Genomic DNA, 16,647 nt, shown 5'->3' with positions numbered 1-16,647 from the left:
ACTCACTTTAGTTTTAAGGACATATATAGGCTGAAAGTAAAGGAATGGAAAAAGGTATTTCCTGCAAATGGTAACCAAAAGAAAGTGGGGATATCCTCATTTACATCAGACTAAATATACTTTAAGTCAAAAACTGATACAGGAAACAAGTAAAGTCATTATATAAAGAGAAAGGGGCCAATTTATCAAGAAGATATAAAAATCATAAACATGCTCCCAACATTGGAGCACCTAGATATATAAAACAAATATTAATGCAACTGAAAGGAGAAACAGACAGCAATATCATAGTAGGGATCATTAATACCCTGCTTTCAATAATGAACAGATCATTTAGGTGGAAAATAAGTACGGAAATGGAAGACTTGAACAACTCTATAGACCAAATAGACCCAGTAGATATAGATGAAGCATTTTATCCAACAAGTGCAGAATATACATTCTTTTTAAGTGCACACAGAATGTTCTCCAGGATATATCACCTGTTAGGCCACAGAGCAAGTTTTAACAATTTAAGGAAATTGAAATCATATCAAGTATTGCTTATAATTACAATGCTATGAAACTAGAAATAAATAACAGGAGAAAAATACAAAATTCACAAATATGTGAAAATTAAAGAATGCACTCCTAAAGAACAAATGAATCAAAGTAGAAATAAAAAAGAAATTAAAAAAATCTGGAGACAAATGAAAACAGAAACACAACATATCAAAACTTAGGGAATGCAGTAAAATCAGTTCTAAGAAGGAATTTTGTGGCAATAAATGACTACATTAAGAAAAAAGAAAGAACTGAAATAACCTATTATTTGACCCCAAGGAACTAGAAAAGGAACACTCGAATTCCAATATTAACAGAAGGAAAACAATAATAAACAGCAGAGAAAAACCAAAGGAAAGAGACTGGAAAAACAGTAGAAAAGATTAACAAAACTAAGACTTGTCCTTTTTTTTGAGACGGAGTCTTGCTGTGTCTCCCAGGCTGGAGTGCAGTGGTGCGATCTCGGCTCACTTCAAGTTCTGCCTCCCGAGTTCACGCCATTCTCCTGCCTCAGCCTCCTGAGTAGCTGGGACTACAGGGGCCCGCCACAAAGCCCTGCTAATTTTTTGTATTTTTAGTAGAGATGGGGTTTCACCATGTTAGTCCGGATGGTCTTGATCTCTTGACCTCGTGATCCGCCTGCCTTGGCCTCCCAAATTGCTGGGATTACAGGAGTGAGCCACCGCGCCCAGCCAAGAGTTGTTTTTTCAAAAGATAAACAAATTGACAAATCATTAGTAAGTCTAACTATGAAAAACAGAAAAGATTCAAATAGATAAAGTTATAAAAAAAGGAGATTTTTACAACTGATACTTCCCAAATACAAAGGATCTTAGATTTCTGAAACAATTATATAACACATTGCTTAACCAGAAAAAAATAAATTTCTAGAAACATATTATCTACCAAAATTGAATTATGAAAAATAGAAAATATGAACAGGCCAATAAGAAGTAAGAAGGTTGAGTCAGTAATTAAAAACCCAACAACAACAACAAAAAAGCTCAAGACCAGATGGCTTTGCCAGTTAATTTCATGAAACATTTAAAAAAGAATTAATGCCGTTTTTTTCTGAAACTCTCATACAAAATTGAAGAGTGGGGAACACTTCTAAACTCATTTTACAACGCCAGAATTATCTTGATGTCAAAGCTAGACAGGGACACTAAAAAGAAAAGAAAATTACAGGTCAATATCTCTGATGAATATAGAGACAAAAATCCTCCATGAAATACTAGCAAATTGAATTTGACAGCAAATTAAAAGGATCGTATGCCATTTTCAAATGAGATATATTGCTGGGGTGTAAGGTTGGTTTGATATATACAAATCAATAAATGTAATACTCCATGTTACCAGAATGAAGGATTGATACTGTGTGACCATCTTAACAGATGCAAAAAAAGTGATAAAATTTAATATCATTTCGTGATGAAAACTCTCAACAAATTAAGTGCAAAAATAATATACCTCAACATAGTAATGGCCACATATGACAAGACTACAGCTAACATCATAACAGTAAAATGTTGAAACTTTTTCTCTAACATCAGGACCAAGACCAAAATGACCACTTTACCCACTTCTACTCAAGATAGTACTGGAAATTCTGGCCAGAAGGATTCAGTAAGAAAAAGAAATAAAGCCATCTAACTTGTTAAAGAAAGAAGAAACATTTTCTGTTCTCAGGCAATATAATATTACACATAGGAAACCCTGAAGCCTCAACGGCAACAAAACAAGCACAACACCAACTGCTAGAACGAATAAACAAACTCGGGAAAGTTGCAGGATAAAATATTAACATACAATAATCAAGTTGAGTTTTTTTAAATATCAGAAAAAGAAGTGAGAAAAAATTACATTTACAATAGCATCAAAAAGAATAAACTATGTAGACACAAACAATCAAGAAGGTAAAAGATATGTATGCTCAAAACTACAAAACATTGAAAAAAGAAGTCAGAAAAGTCAAAATAAATGGAAGAATTAATAATACTAAAATGTATATATTATCTGAAGCAATCTACAAGTTCAGCATAATACTAATCAAAATTCTAAAGACTTATTTTTATAGAAATAGAAAAAACAATCTCAAATTTTATATGAAACCACAAAAGACCTTGCAAGGCCAGAGCTATCTTGAGCAAAATGAATGAAGCTGGAGGTATCATACTACCTGACCTCAAATTATAATGCAAACCTACACCTACAGCAATCAAAACAGCATGGTACTGGCATAAAAATAGATGTATACACCAATGGAACAGAATAGAGAGCCCAGAAATAAGTCCACACACTTATGGTCAGTTGGTCTTTAACAAAGAACACACAATGGGCAAAAGACAATCTCTTTAATAAGTTATGTTGGAAAAACTGGATATCTGTATGCAGAAGAGGGAAATTGGACCCTTATCTCACACCACATACATAAATTAACTCAAAATGGGTTACATACTTAAATGTAACACCTGAAACCACGAAACTACTAGAAGGAAACGTAGAGGAAAAGCTTTTTGACACGTTGGTCTGGGCAATGATTTCTTGGATATGACCCCAAAAGTACAGGCAACAAAAGCAAAAACAGGTAAACAGAATTGTATCAAACTAAAAACTTCTGCATAGCAAAGGAAATAACAGATAGATAACTGAAGGAATGAGAAAAAATATTTGCAAACCATACATTTGATAAGGGGTAACATCCAACATATATGAGGAACTCAAACAACTCATAAACAAGAAAACAAAAAAACTCTATTAAAAAATTGTCTAAGTATCAGAAAAGTCATTTCTCAAAAGAAGAAATACAAATGGCCAGCAGGTATATGAAAAAAATTCAACATCATTAATCATTTTGGTACTCCAAATCAAAATCACAATAATATATCACCTTGCACCTGTTAAAATGGCAATTGTCAAAACAATAGGAGATAATTAGTTTTGGAGAGGATGTAGAGAGAAGAACCACTGTATAGTTTTGGTGGGGATATAAATTGGTACAGCTTATGAAAAACAGTATGGAGTTTCCTCATAGAATTGAAAATAAAACTACCATTTGATCCAGCAATTCTACTTCTGGGTATATATCTAAAGGAAATGAAATCAGTATGTCGCTGAGATATTTGCACTCCCATATTTGTTGCAACTTTATCCACAATAGTCAAGATACGGAATCAACCAACATGTCTATAACCAGATCAACAGACAAAGAAAATATGACATATATCGCACAGTGGACTATTATTCAGTGCTAAACAAAAGGAAATCCTGTCATTTGCCATAATATGAATGAACATGGAGGATTTTATGCTAAATAAAATAAGTTAGACAACGAAAAATAATGCATGATCTCACTTACATATGGAATCTAGAAAAATCAAACCCATAGAAGTGGGGAGTAGAATGGTGTTTAGGGCTGGGGGTAGGGAAATAGAGATGTATTAGTCAAAAGTTTCCAAGTTTTTTTTAAGAGGAATAATTTCTATATATCTAATGTACATCATGGTGACTATAATTAATGTTACTGTATTATGCACTTGAAATTTACTAGAAGGGTAAGTCTTAAGTGTTCTCACCACACACACAGACACACACACACACACAAATAGTAGCTATGGGAGGTGATTGATTATGATAATCATTTCACAATATATAGCTATATCAAATAATCACATTGTACACATAAATATATACAATCAAATTTTATTGTCAGTTACACTTCAATAAATCTGAGAAAAAAAGTGGAAAAAAGGAACTCAGGATCAGAGGTCTGGGTAGCAGTAAGAACCTTCTGTCCTGAGGAGATGAGAGTCAGTTACAGAGCAGGGGCTATGCCTTGCTACCCTATGCCAATCCTGAATGAAGGGTGGAGGGTGAAGAAATGACAGAAATGTGCCCTAATTTTAGGTCAGTGCCACAGAAAAGAGCCATAGTCCTCCTTGGGCCATAAGACATAAGTTATGTTGTGGTAATACATCTCACTGGTTTATTTCGTAGGAAGTCCAAAGTTGCTGATACACACAATACGTTCACTTTAGTAAAATAAGTATTTTGTACACTTGAAAAAAAGAATTTTAAGATGACAGCTAAGCATGTAAGTGGGTTCAAGGCTCATCTAAGTGTGGGGTGCTCCACGATGGCATGAGTCACAGGCAGATAAAGCTAGTCTTGCTCACTCAAGATGTAACTCTAAGACTATGCACAAGTAGTTTTGTTTGAACTGGAGAGTATAAGTTGTGAAATAATATAAGCTGTTGGGAAACAGGTATCAAATTTTACTGGCCTCTGAATCTTTTTTTTTCTTTTTTTAAGAATAAGCTATTTACAGTTTTCCTCCTAGGTTGTAGATAATTTTTGAGTTTGGTGAGATAGGGTAGTGACAGAAAGTATTGCTTAGGAAAAAAAAGAAACTGTTATTAGTGGTATTATGTGATAAATCGCAATAAATGAAAGACTGAAGGCAAATAATGAAAGCAGAAGGATATAGCAATTGTCTAGGGAAAAGGTAATAAAGATCTGAACAAGCGTCCTATATGTGAACACAAAAGTTATATTATGTGGTGAAATGGGGACCCTCATATATTGTTGTGGTGAATGCATAGTGGCATAATTGCACACTTACAAACGTTAAGCACGGAGTTACCACATGACCAAACAATTCCACTCCAAGGTATGTGTCCAACAGAAATGAAAATATACATTCATACAAAATCTTGTACATGAATGTGTATAAACACACTATTTATAATAGCGAGAAAGTTGACACAGCCCAAATGTCTGTCAACTGTTGAATGACAACAAAATGTGGTATATCCATAGAATGGAATATTATTCGGCATAAAATGAATGAAGTACAGGGTGAGCATCTCTAGTCCAAAAATTCAAAACCTAAGATGCTCCAAGATCCAAAACTTTTTGAGAGCTGACATGGCATCACAAGTGGAAAGTTTCACACCTGACCTAACATGATGGGTCTTCGTCAAAATGCAGATGCACAACACACAGTTTATTTAGTGTTCGCAATGGGAAGAAGATCCTTTCAGCCCCTTTTGGCTGTGAGAATATCTTTTCTGCACACGCCCAAATTGTCCCACAGAAGCACACTCATAAAATGTAATAAAATATCATGTGTGCAGTTCAGACACGCCAACAGCATATTTCTCACAATGACCCATGTGGGGCCAAGACCTATGTGCCTTTTTTACAGTCAGTGTTTTGTTTTGCTATTCTTTGTTCTGTGGCATAAGGGTATTGTTGAAAATATCAGCAAGGCCCGGAGATACCTCTGTGGGTAACAGTAATAAGAAAAAGAGAATGCCTTTATTTATTGATAGCACAGGAAGTCAAGTTGTTGTGAAAGTCAAGATGTTGTGAAAACATCTTGTTGTGAAAGTCAAGATGTTGTGAAACATCTTACAGAAGAGTATAGTGTTAGAATGACCACCATATATAACCTGAAGAAACAGAAGGATAAATTGTTGAAATTCTATGCTGAAAGTTAATAGAAGTTGATTCTTTAAAAAATTGCATAAAGTTAAAAATGAAGATTTCAATTGTGTATTGCAAGAGTGAATTTGTCAGTATTACAGTGAACACATTCCACTTAATGATACAAGCAAAGGTCTATTACAGTAAATGAAATAAGCAAAGGTCTATCACAATAAATGAAACAAGCAAAGGTCTATTACAATAAACTGGAAACTGAATGTTCAATAGACTCGTGATAGAAACTTATAAAAATGGCATTAAATTTTTAAAGGTTTGTGGTAATAAAGCATCTGTTGATCATGAAGCAGTGGAGAAATTTATTGATGAGATAGCCAAGGTTATCGCTAATAAAAATCTGATGCCAGAATAAATCTGTAATGCTGATGAAGCATTGTTGTTTTGGCATTATTGCCACAGAAAGACATTGAATACAGTTGATGAGACAGTTTCTACAGGAATTAAGGATGCCAAGGACAATATAACTGTGCTGGGATGTGCTAATGCAGCAGGCACACATAAGTTTAAATTTACTGTTGTAAGCAAAAGCTTAGGTCCTCTGTTTTCTTATTCGTTCATTATTATGTTAACAAAACTCATAAATCACCAGAAACATCTTTTCTGATTGGTTCTACAAACATTTTGTGTCAGCAGCTTGTGGTCACTGCAGGGAAGCTGGACTAGATGATGACTGCTAGATTTTATTATTCCTTAATAACTGCTCTGCTCACCCTCCAGCTGAAATTCTCATCAAAAAGAATGTTTATGCTGTGTACTTTCTCCCAAATGTGGCTTTACTAAATCAGTCACGTGGACCAGGGTATTCTTAGATCAACGAAGAGTAAATATGAGAACACTATCTTGAACAGCACGCCAGCAGCATTGAACTGAGGTGTGGATGTGGGAGGTTTCCAAAAGAAATTTGGCATAAAGAATGCTGCATAAGCTGTTGCCAGGGCTTAGAATGCAGTGACTAAAGACAGTTGTGCATGCCTGGCAAAACCTTTGGCCTGTGTGTTCAGTGATGACAAATAAGGTGGTGACTTTGAAGAATTCTGGAGGTCAAGTGGAAAAAAATGATGTCTGATTTCCTTATATATGCAAAAATATATACTTTCAGAGTCCATCAGTAAGCTGAAGTGGTTAATTGAAAAACTTTTCTTTTTTTCTTTTTTTTTTTTTTTTTTTTTTTTTTAAAGACAGACTCTCACTTTGTCACCCAGGGGCTGGAGTGCAGTGGCATGATCTTGGCTCCTGGCAACCTCCACCTCCTGAGTTCAAGTGATTTTCCCTCCTCAGCCTCTCAAGTAGCTGGGACTACAGGCGTGCACTACCACACCCAGCTAATTTTTCTAGTTTTTCTATTTTTTGTGGTGATGGGTTTCTCCATGATACTCAGGCTGGTCTCAAACACCTGGGCTCAAGTCCACCTTGGCTTCCCTAAATACTGGGGCTGCAGTCATGAGCCACCGCACCTGGAAGAAAAACTTTTAACATTGTTAATGAAGCTCTAGTTGTCACTCATAGGTGGTGAAATAGCCAAAACAGTTTTGGATTACAGTGACAGTGATAATTGTGACAATGAAGATGATGTTGCTAACATTGCAGAAAAAGGGTCTACAGACGACATGGTGAAAATATGTGATGGCCTTATGGAAAGACTAGAGCAGTGTGTATTCATAACAGGACCAGAAATCATGTAAGTTTATGCAATCAAAGAGAAACTTCTAAGACAACAACGATTGTTAATGAGGCAAACGACTTTGGATGAAGCATTTTAAAAAGCCATTAATCAGAATGCCTCCTCATCCCTAGAGGGTCCACTTCCTGGTCCCACAACTGTTTCTGACGTTTCTTCTCATCTAAAAACAAAATGCAGTGTACGGTAACCTTGCAATGAAAACATGGCATTGTAGGTGGAGACTGAAAGTCCGCCATTGTTTATTGTTGCTATTGTTTAACAGCTGATGCAGGTATTCTGATGATACTACTGTGCTGCTTATTTACCCTGAACATGTTTTTTTTTTTTCCTGTGTGGATGACATGTCATTTTTTTTTTTTTTTTTGAGGATTCTCTCTCTTGTTGCCCCAGACTGGAGCGCAATGGCATGATCTCGGCTCACTGCAACCTCCACCTCCCAGGTTCAAGTGATTCTACTGCCTCAGCCTCCCGAGTAGCTGGGATTACAGGCTCCCGCCACCACGCTTGGCTAATTTTGTATTTTTAGAAGAGATGAGCTTTCTCCATGTTGGTCGGGTTGGTCTCGAACTGCTGACCTCAGGAGATCCACCCGCGTCGGCCTTCCAGAGTGCTGGGATTACAGGCATGAGCCACAGTGCCTGGCCCATATTTTTTATTGTTAAGTACTTATGTTTAGATAAGGGTGAGAAAATAATTTGCTTCTAGGTACCATATAAAATCAGAGTCAGGAATGATGGTGATGCCAAAAATACCACACCGATTGTCCACATGGGTGGCTGAGATAGTGACAGTTTTGCTTTCTGATGGTTCAACATACACACACTGTTTCATGCACAAAATTATTTAAAATGTTGTGTAAAGTTACCTTTACGCCATGATATGAGGTGTATATGAAACATAAATAAATTTTGCATTTAGACTTGGATCATATCCCCAAAATATCTCACTAAGTATACGCAAATATTCCCAAACCTGAAAAAAAAAAATCTGAAATCTAAAACACTTCTAGTCCCAAGCATTTCAAATAAGGAATACTAAACCAGTACAGATACCTGCTGCGATGTAGATGATCCTTGAAAACATTGTCCTAAGCGACAGAAGCCAGAAAAAACAAGGCAACATATTGTGTGATTTATATGACATATTCAGAAGAGGAAAATCTATAGAGACAAAAAGTAAATTAGTGTTTGCAAGGGATGAGGGCATCAGGGAACAGAGAGTAATAGCTAATAGGTTTTGGGCTTGTTTGGGGGGTTATCTAATTGTGAAATTTGATGGTAGTGCTGGTTGTACAACTCTGAGAATATAGTACTAAAAACAACTGAGGTGTATGTTTTAAAAGGGTGACGTGGATGATATGTGAACTATATCTCAAAATTGTTGTTTAAATTGATACATGAATTAAAAAAGATCAATATGTATACTTTAAACATGTGTAATTCATTGTATGTTCATTGTATTTCCATTATATTTAAATAAAGCTGCTTTAAAAATATTAAGGAAGATAATGCCAATATAAAAATTGCAAAGTGGAAAAAATAAAAATGAAATTTTGAAATACAAAATATTTTCAACAATTTATAAATAAAAACATTTGAATATGGATATTGAGAGTATGCAAAGTGTTACAAAGCAGAGGTTAATATTTAGAAGATTTTTTTTACTTACTCGATGATTGAGTGGGTTATAGTAAGTAATAAGTAATAAACTTGACATAGGTTGCTGTGTGACCAGTTTGGCATACAAATGGGAGATTCTTTTCAAAATTAAGATTATTGAGCTTTCTTTCTAAATAAGCTTTCTTATTTATTGCTGAATCTCCAGTATCTACCACAGTAGTCAGCAAACTGTGTCCATGTGTCAATTCCAGTCTGCAATAGGTTTTAGTATCCTATGAGATAACAATGGTTGACAAAAATCAAAAGATGATCAATCCATTCATGATACAGGAAAATGATATGAAATTGAAATTTCTGCATTCATAGGTGGGTTTATTTAACATGGCCATGTCCACATTGTTGTTTTTATACTTAAATGGCAGGATTGAATAGTTGCAACAGAGACATACGGCCTACAATGTCTAAAACATTTGCTATCTGGATTTTATAAGAAACATTTGATGTTCTCTGGTCTTGACGAAAGCCAGTACATGGTAGGTATTCAAAGATTGTTTTGTGGAATGAAGTAATGAAGGGAAAAGCTATGGACTAGAACTGGAATTTGTTTATGATCTAGTTAGTTTGAGGTTCCAGAGGACCATCTCGGGCATTGGGAGAGGGAACGTGGAAGCATGAGGGAGGGAGGTGGGATAGAGGCACTTACTTTCATTACCACAAAATGAAAAGTATGACATCACTAAGAGAAATAAAGAGTAGAAGAATGGTCTTAGAATGTGGAGAATACTGTTTCATAAGGTGACAAGAGAAAGAGAAGTAGAATAAGAGGTAAAAAGGGATATGTTAAGTAAGAGGAGAATGCTTGAAAAAAACACTCCTGTGAAAGGCCAGACAAGGAAGGATTTGGTTTCAAGGGGATCAGTTTTGCTTAGTGTCAGTGCTGCAATTGTGAAGATATTAGTGAACTGGGAGAATAAAACTGTTTCACAGAAGAGGAGGAACCTATAATAATGCTAAAATGAAAAATTAGTCAAATAATTTAATTAAACATTACATTGGCTAAAGCACTGAGAGTTAAAAACCTTTTTCAGATAGTTATTATATAGGGAAATCTGAAAAGGAAATCATGCTGTGTTCAATTTGTAGAAATGTGTTGGTTCATCCAAGCACAAAGGCATTCAGGTGAGTGATGCATCATTAAAAATAAATTATCAAATTAATTTCCTAATAGCTCAGGCCAAGACATTCAACCAAAAACACTTGACCAAATGCTTTTTTGGAGCTCAAAATGTCAGGATAAATGTATACTTCATATTTTTTCCTGAAAGAAGAAAGATCAATGCTTTAATTCAAAGAACAGACATTTTTCCTATTAAATCTTTGCTATTATTTTATCATTTACAATAAATGGTTTAATAAAAATGAAATATTATTTTTTCAATCATGCTGTGGTTTTCTTCTGATGTTCAGTAAGCATTGTGTTGCATACAAGTCATTTAACTTTCCCCTAAGGTCTATTGGCATTAGCTAGAGATCTTGATTGATAACTGTTTATATGTGACACTAAACCGTCTTGTGTTTTGCTTATTTCTAGCAAATGAAAGCAAGTCCCTCTAGACCTTGAGGCAAAGTTTAAATCGGTCTTTTACCTCATGCTGCACTGTCTTGCCTCTCACTGATCTAATATTACTACAGCAAATGCTTTCTCTGTCACAGTCAAAGTGATCAGGCAAGTTTAATTGCTTCAAAGTGATGTAATTGAATTTATACTTTTATTGGCCAATTTCCAGTTCTAGCCGTGTCTGTCTAAACCTGATAGTTGAAGCACTTGTGAGATTCATACATAAGTCACTTTTGTCCAAGTGTTTACATGTGATCCTTAAGTTTTGTTTTATAAAGTGTACAATGCTATTATGTTTTGTTATAGCACCACCAAATAAAAGATGTAAGAATGGGCATTCTTTAAAGACTCTTTCACTTATCTTTAATTATATTCTATTTTACTTTTTTTCTTTAAATTTTTTTCAATTATTAGAGACATTCCACTAAATCATTGAATTACTTTTTGTTGTTGTTTTGTTTATAAAAACAGATGGCTTATTAGGGTCAGTAGAACATAATTCAAAGACTGAATTATTAATATGCTACATCTTTTTTATATAGCCATTTAGTTCAATAATAATTTGTCTACAAGATGAATATTTCAGAAATAAGTTTCAATAAAAGTCAATGTGTGTTCAATATAATAAATGTAGGAAAGAAAATAGCATTTACCAAAAAGAATACTTATAAAACACACAATAATAAAGAATTGACAATAGTTTACTACTAACATATGATAATTTATTGTTAGTATTAAAAGTGTTGAATTTTATTTTTATTTTTTCAGTTGCTCCCTCTTTTGGCTTACATGGATTTCCTACTATTACTTTGGTGTGATATTGTTGTTTGCTTTCTATAAGAGAATGCACTTGACTCCCTGGATCTAAATGGAGACTAGACAGAGTTCAGCTTCTAAAAGTTGAAAAGGCAGAGATCTGCAAACAGCATGCAAAAAAGGGCTCAACTTTTCTTTGCCATTTTCCCAGATCTGAACACATATTTCTAGGCATATATTTGGCAGATGTTTTCTTCTTTTAATAACTACTGGGGGAAAGGAAAGTGTAAAGTGGCTAAAATATGGCCTTGAGAATTTTGAAATCCTGCAGAGTGGGGGTGATAGACACTTGAAAAGTCTTTTTTTAAAGCTACAGCAGTTTTCTGTCTTAGAAAGAGCTCTGAAGACACTTTTCATGCTGACAGTTTTTGTAATGGAGAGAACAAAGCAATGGACTGTTTCCTTAAGCAAATGTATTTTAAAAAATCTATCAGCAGCGTGCATTAAAGAGTGAACTCAGCAGGCCTAAGTTGTCCAAACCCCACACACTCCAAAAGCCTTCAGGATTGGGCATTGGCTGGGTCTTGAAAGACAACCTCAGAGCTCTTGGAATAGTCAGCCTAATAAAAGTGTCTTTGTAAACTGTGTGGCACCTTGGACCACACAGTTTACGCTAACAGTGTGATATGGCGAATGTGTGTTTTTGTTTGCTTAGGGCCCTGGTGAGTGCTGTTACAGTTTGACCTCTGGGGGCATTAGAAACTGAGAGTAGCAAGGTCAGTCATGTGGGTGCTCCATGTGGAGATGGTTCAGCCTCAATACAAACCTTGGACACCAAGCCTTAGTGAGCCTCTCTAGTTGACAACACTTTTAATGTTGTATCATACATCATGCTGGGAGAATTAAGCTCTGTCTGTACAGTTCCACTGAGAAAGGACAAATGGAAATTTGTGCCTGTTTTCTCCTTTACTTCATGCTACAAACCTTTTTTTTCTTTGCTAATTTTAAATTGTATTATCTCTTTGTAATAAACTGTAACCTTCAACATAATAACTTTTCTGAGTTCTGTGAATCTGAGTGTATCATCAAATCTGAGGGTGATCTTGGGGACCCCCATCACAAGCAGAAACGGAGATGTGTAGGAAGCTGTATCTGTAAGTTAAATTACCCTGAATAACAATGTATAACATTTTTGTGATGTAAGCAGAATTGCATCTCTATATTATGTTTCCTCTGTGAAAACTATCTTAAAAATAGATTTTAATTAGAGTGTGATTGCAAATTGTTGCTTGTTTTTGGAGATACATAATTTTGGTTAAGAGGCAGCTTGGAAGAGTCTGAAAGTGAGACCTACTAACTGGAGGAAGGAATTAGTCATGTTCTTTATGTTATTTATCTTATTTTGAGGGTGGAACCACCAACTGTTTTGCTTTGTGAAACTCAAGATAGTGGTATTAATGAGGACACATCCAAAGTTAATTGAAGTTGAATAACTCAAACATTGAGGAATATAAAAGCAGAAAAAGTTACACTTTCTTTTGATAATTCAAAAATGTTAATTGTGATAAAATTACCCATTGGCTACTTTACCTTTTGTACTGTTAATTGGGCAATTTCATTGATATATTATTATTCTGCAAGGACCGTAGGCTAAAGTCACAGACAGAAGGGGAAACACCTGCTAAAGTAAGTGCATATTTTTAACTTCAGTCATGGTGGAAACAGAGGTCCCATGAGAGTAAATAAGGCTTAGGGACACAGTTTTTCTTCTTTTAGGCCTGGACTCTGGAGAGTCTAGATGTGCTGGAGCCATCCTGGGTGCTAGGGAAATACAGCGTTCCTCTCTTACAGGAAAACAAGTTGGGAACAAGATAGGGAAAGAACACTTTCTAAGTTAGAAAGACAGCTGTCTAAGCAGTCCTTGAAGATGATCAATATCTTTTAGCTCCAGGTACAATGTTTCTATGACACAGTTGTAAAAAATTCTGAGGATTTTTATTGTTGTTGCTGAGATCCTCAAGTGCTTTGTGAAATATATAAAATGTTATAGCTTGTTTTTTTCTGTGATGTGAGAAGTTAAAGAACTGCATTGGGTATTTCCTTTTTGCCCCTCCAGATCTACTCTGCCATTATTCCTCTCTGTTGTCTGCTGCAGGAAGCAGACCCATAAATGGCAGCAATTCTTGCTTGTTGACTTCCATTTGGATACAGCCATGGTGAGCATCATGAGAATATAAAAAATTGAGAATAAATTAATACCAAGATTTGTATAAACTCTGGCTGCTTCTGTGCTTGGATGCAATAGGCTGTCTGCATCTCCCTGCAGAAGGCCAGAGTTCCTTTCAGATGACCCTCTCTGCAGAGCTAAATTTCTGTAGCTGTTCCCTTCCCTTGTTCCTTCAGGCTTAGGATTGTGACAGCTTCCACTGTTGTTAGTGCTGGAATGCACTATGCCTTGTTGGTTTCTTTTAATCCTGACCATGGCTTTGTAAATAGTCAGTTATCCTCTTTGAGCATGCTGTGTTCTGCCAGGACCCTGAATGGCTCAATAATGACCTGGTGTAACCTTAGATAGGCTCTCAAAAACAACATAAATACAATGGAAGAATATTTGCACTATTATTTCTTCCCAGAATGCTTCTCCTACATCTTTTCACAATCCCAGTATTAACCTAGTAGTCCTTCCAGACTCAGCCTGAGCATCTCTTCCTCCAGTAGTTTTGCTCTTACACTTTTCTGAAACTTCTATCTCGTTTTCTAACTCTCTTTACCCACTGCCCACTTTGACTTTGATGTTTCTTCTATAGATATGTTATTATACCTGTATTGTAATTATATGCTTATTTTATTTGAATATTTTTAATAATTGTAATAAGCTCTTGGAATACTTTGCATCCCTTAATTGCTTGAACTTTGGAGAGTTTTATATTGCTTTTATCAATTGTTTCTTGTTAGTAAGGTAGACCATTATCTCACAGATATTTGTAAGTATAGTTCAGAAATAAAATGAAGAGGGATCAGACTAGAGTGATAATTATGTGAATGGAAAGATCAATATAAAATATACTGCAAATGAAAATATTAAAAATGTGGTGACTTAAAGGAAATATCCAGTAACCTAATGGAATAGAAAGCAAAGATATGGGTAAAATGACGGTATCATATTCTTTTCAATCAAATTCAATACTAGCATGATGTCATGCATAATAACAGAGAAAATCTCCTGTCCAAATTATAGAGTGTGTTTTTAATTCTTAGTTTAATGAGAAATATACTAGTCAATAGCATATGAACTATAGCTAACGTATTAATAGCTTAAGTTAATAATGTATATTAAGTATATAGTACTGAGGAGCAGTTAAAATATAATGTTAAGACAGGGTTTCTAATTTCCAGGAGTTACAATTTAGTTACTAACATAGTCAATAGAGACATAGAGCAAGTAAGTAAATAAGTAGGCAGAATACAATCAAAAAGATTGATAAAGACAAGGGCATTAAGAGTTTAGAAGAGGGACACCACTATGCACTAAAAATGGTGAAAAAAAACAAAGCAAATAAACTGGGATTTCTGATGACCTTTGAAGTAAATTACGGAAAACTGAAAGTGCCGGGAATGAAACTCTATGTGGGAGAAACAACGTGGTAAATTCTGAAGCCAATAATGAGTGTCATATGGTTGAAGGCCAGGAGTAGTATAGAGAGAGGGTAGAAGCTATGGTTTGTAATGAGAAGTAGCAAAAGAAAATAGTTTAGATAGGTCTTCTATAACTGAATGCATAGGATCTGGAAAACTTGAATAAGCCATTTGGATTTCACTTGCTGAAGAGAATGTTGGGTATTGACTGGATGAGTAAAATGCTGAAACTGCTGTCCTAAGAAGATTGATCTGACTATGGTGGGTAAAATAGATTCATATAGAAGGAAGCTGGAAGCCAACCGGTCAGACAGAAAATTGATGCATAATCAATTTGTGACATAGTGAGAACTAAATATGGCTGGTATCAGTGGACAAAAGATGAGATCAAAGATGTGACAGTCATTAATGAAGGAAAAGAGAGAGTTTTGTTTCAGTTGAGGCATATTATTTGGATTTACATTCTCTCCGTACAGAAGCATATGTGACTTTCAGTGAGTAACAACTCTAAGCTTTGGTTTTCTCAATTATCTCAATCTCATCTCTGATAGATTGAGATAATTCAATGTAAATGACAATAGTGCCCTGTTTTTATCACTGCTGTGCATTACCTTCTTGGAGAAGTATTTGGCACATTGTAGGTTCCCTCTGAATATCTTATTTGCTGAATGAATAAATGAATGAATGGACAGTAAATGGTAGCTACTCTCACTGTGCTTATTAATTATTATAAGTGAAGGAATTTGATGATTGAGTTATATGACTGGCAAGTAAAAAAATTCTCAAAGTCAAAACATTTAGTATTTTCAAAATTGTGTTCATCTATTTGTGATCTCTAGGAGTGCCCTGAGGATTTAATTCAGAACACTCCAAAACAATTTGCAAAGAATGTCCAAGAAATGGAGCACTGGAAGAGTTGATAACTCTTTATGATATTTTCTAACTGGTCTTTCATCCTCTTAGTGCTGTTAAGCTTCTCTTGAGAGTACAATAGAAAGATATGAGATGTCATGAATATTTGCATTGAAGATAGAAGATTTTATTCCTTTCCCAACTCTAACACTTATTTGCTATATAACCTAAAAGAAGCTATCTGAACCTTGATTTCACTATTTGTAAAAGTAGATTCATCCATTATATATCATAAGTAGTAAGTATACTATTAAACTTAGTATTCTATAAAACAACACACAAATAAAAAACACTATCATAATAACTAGCCTGAAAATAACACAACTATTATTCTAACTTGAGTCAATTGTATCAAAAAGATTATGGTTAATGAGAAA

This window comes from Pongo pygmaeus, chromosome 17, assembly GCF_028885625.2.
Source record: "Pongo pygmaeus isolate AG05252 chromosome 17, NHGRI_mPonPyg2-v2.0_pri, whole genome shotgun sequence".
Classification (NCBI taxonomy): domain Eukaryota; kingdom Metazoa; phylum Chordata; class Mammalia; order Primates; family Hominidae; genus Pongo; species Pongo pygmaeus.
The sequence above is the reverse complement of the archived record's forward strand: the minus strand, read 5'-3'. Positions refer to the sequence as shown.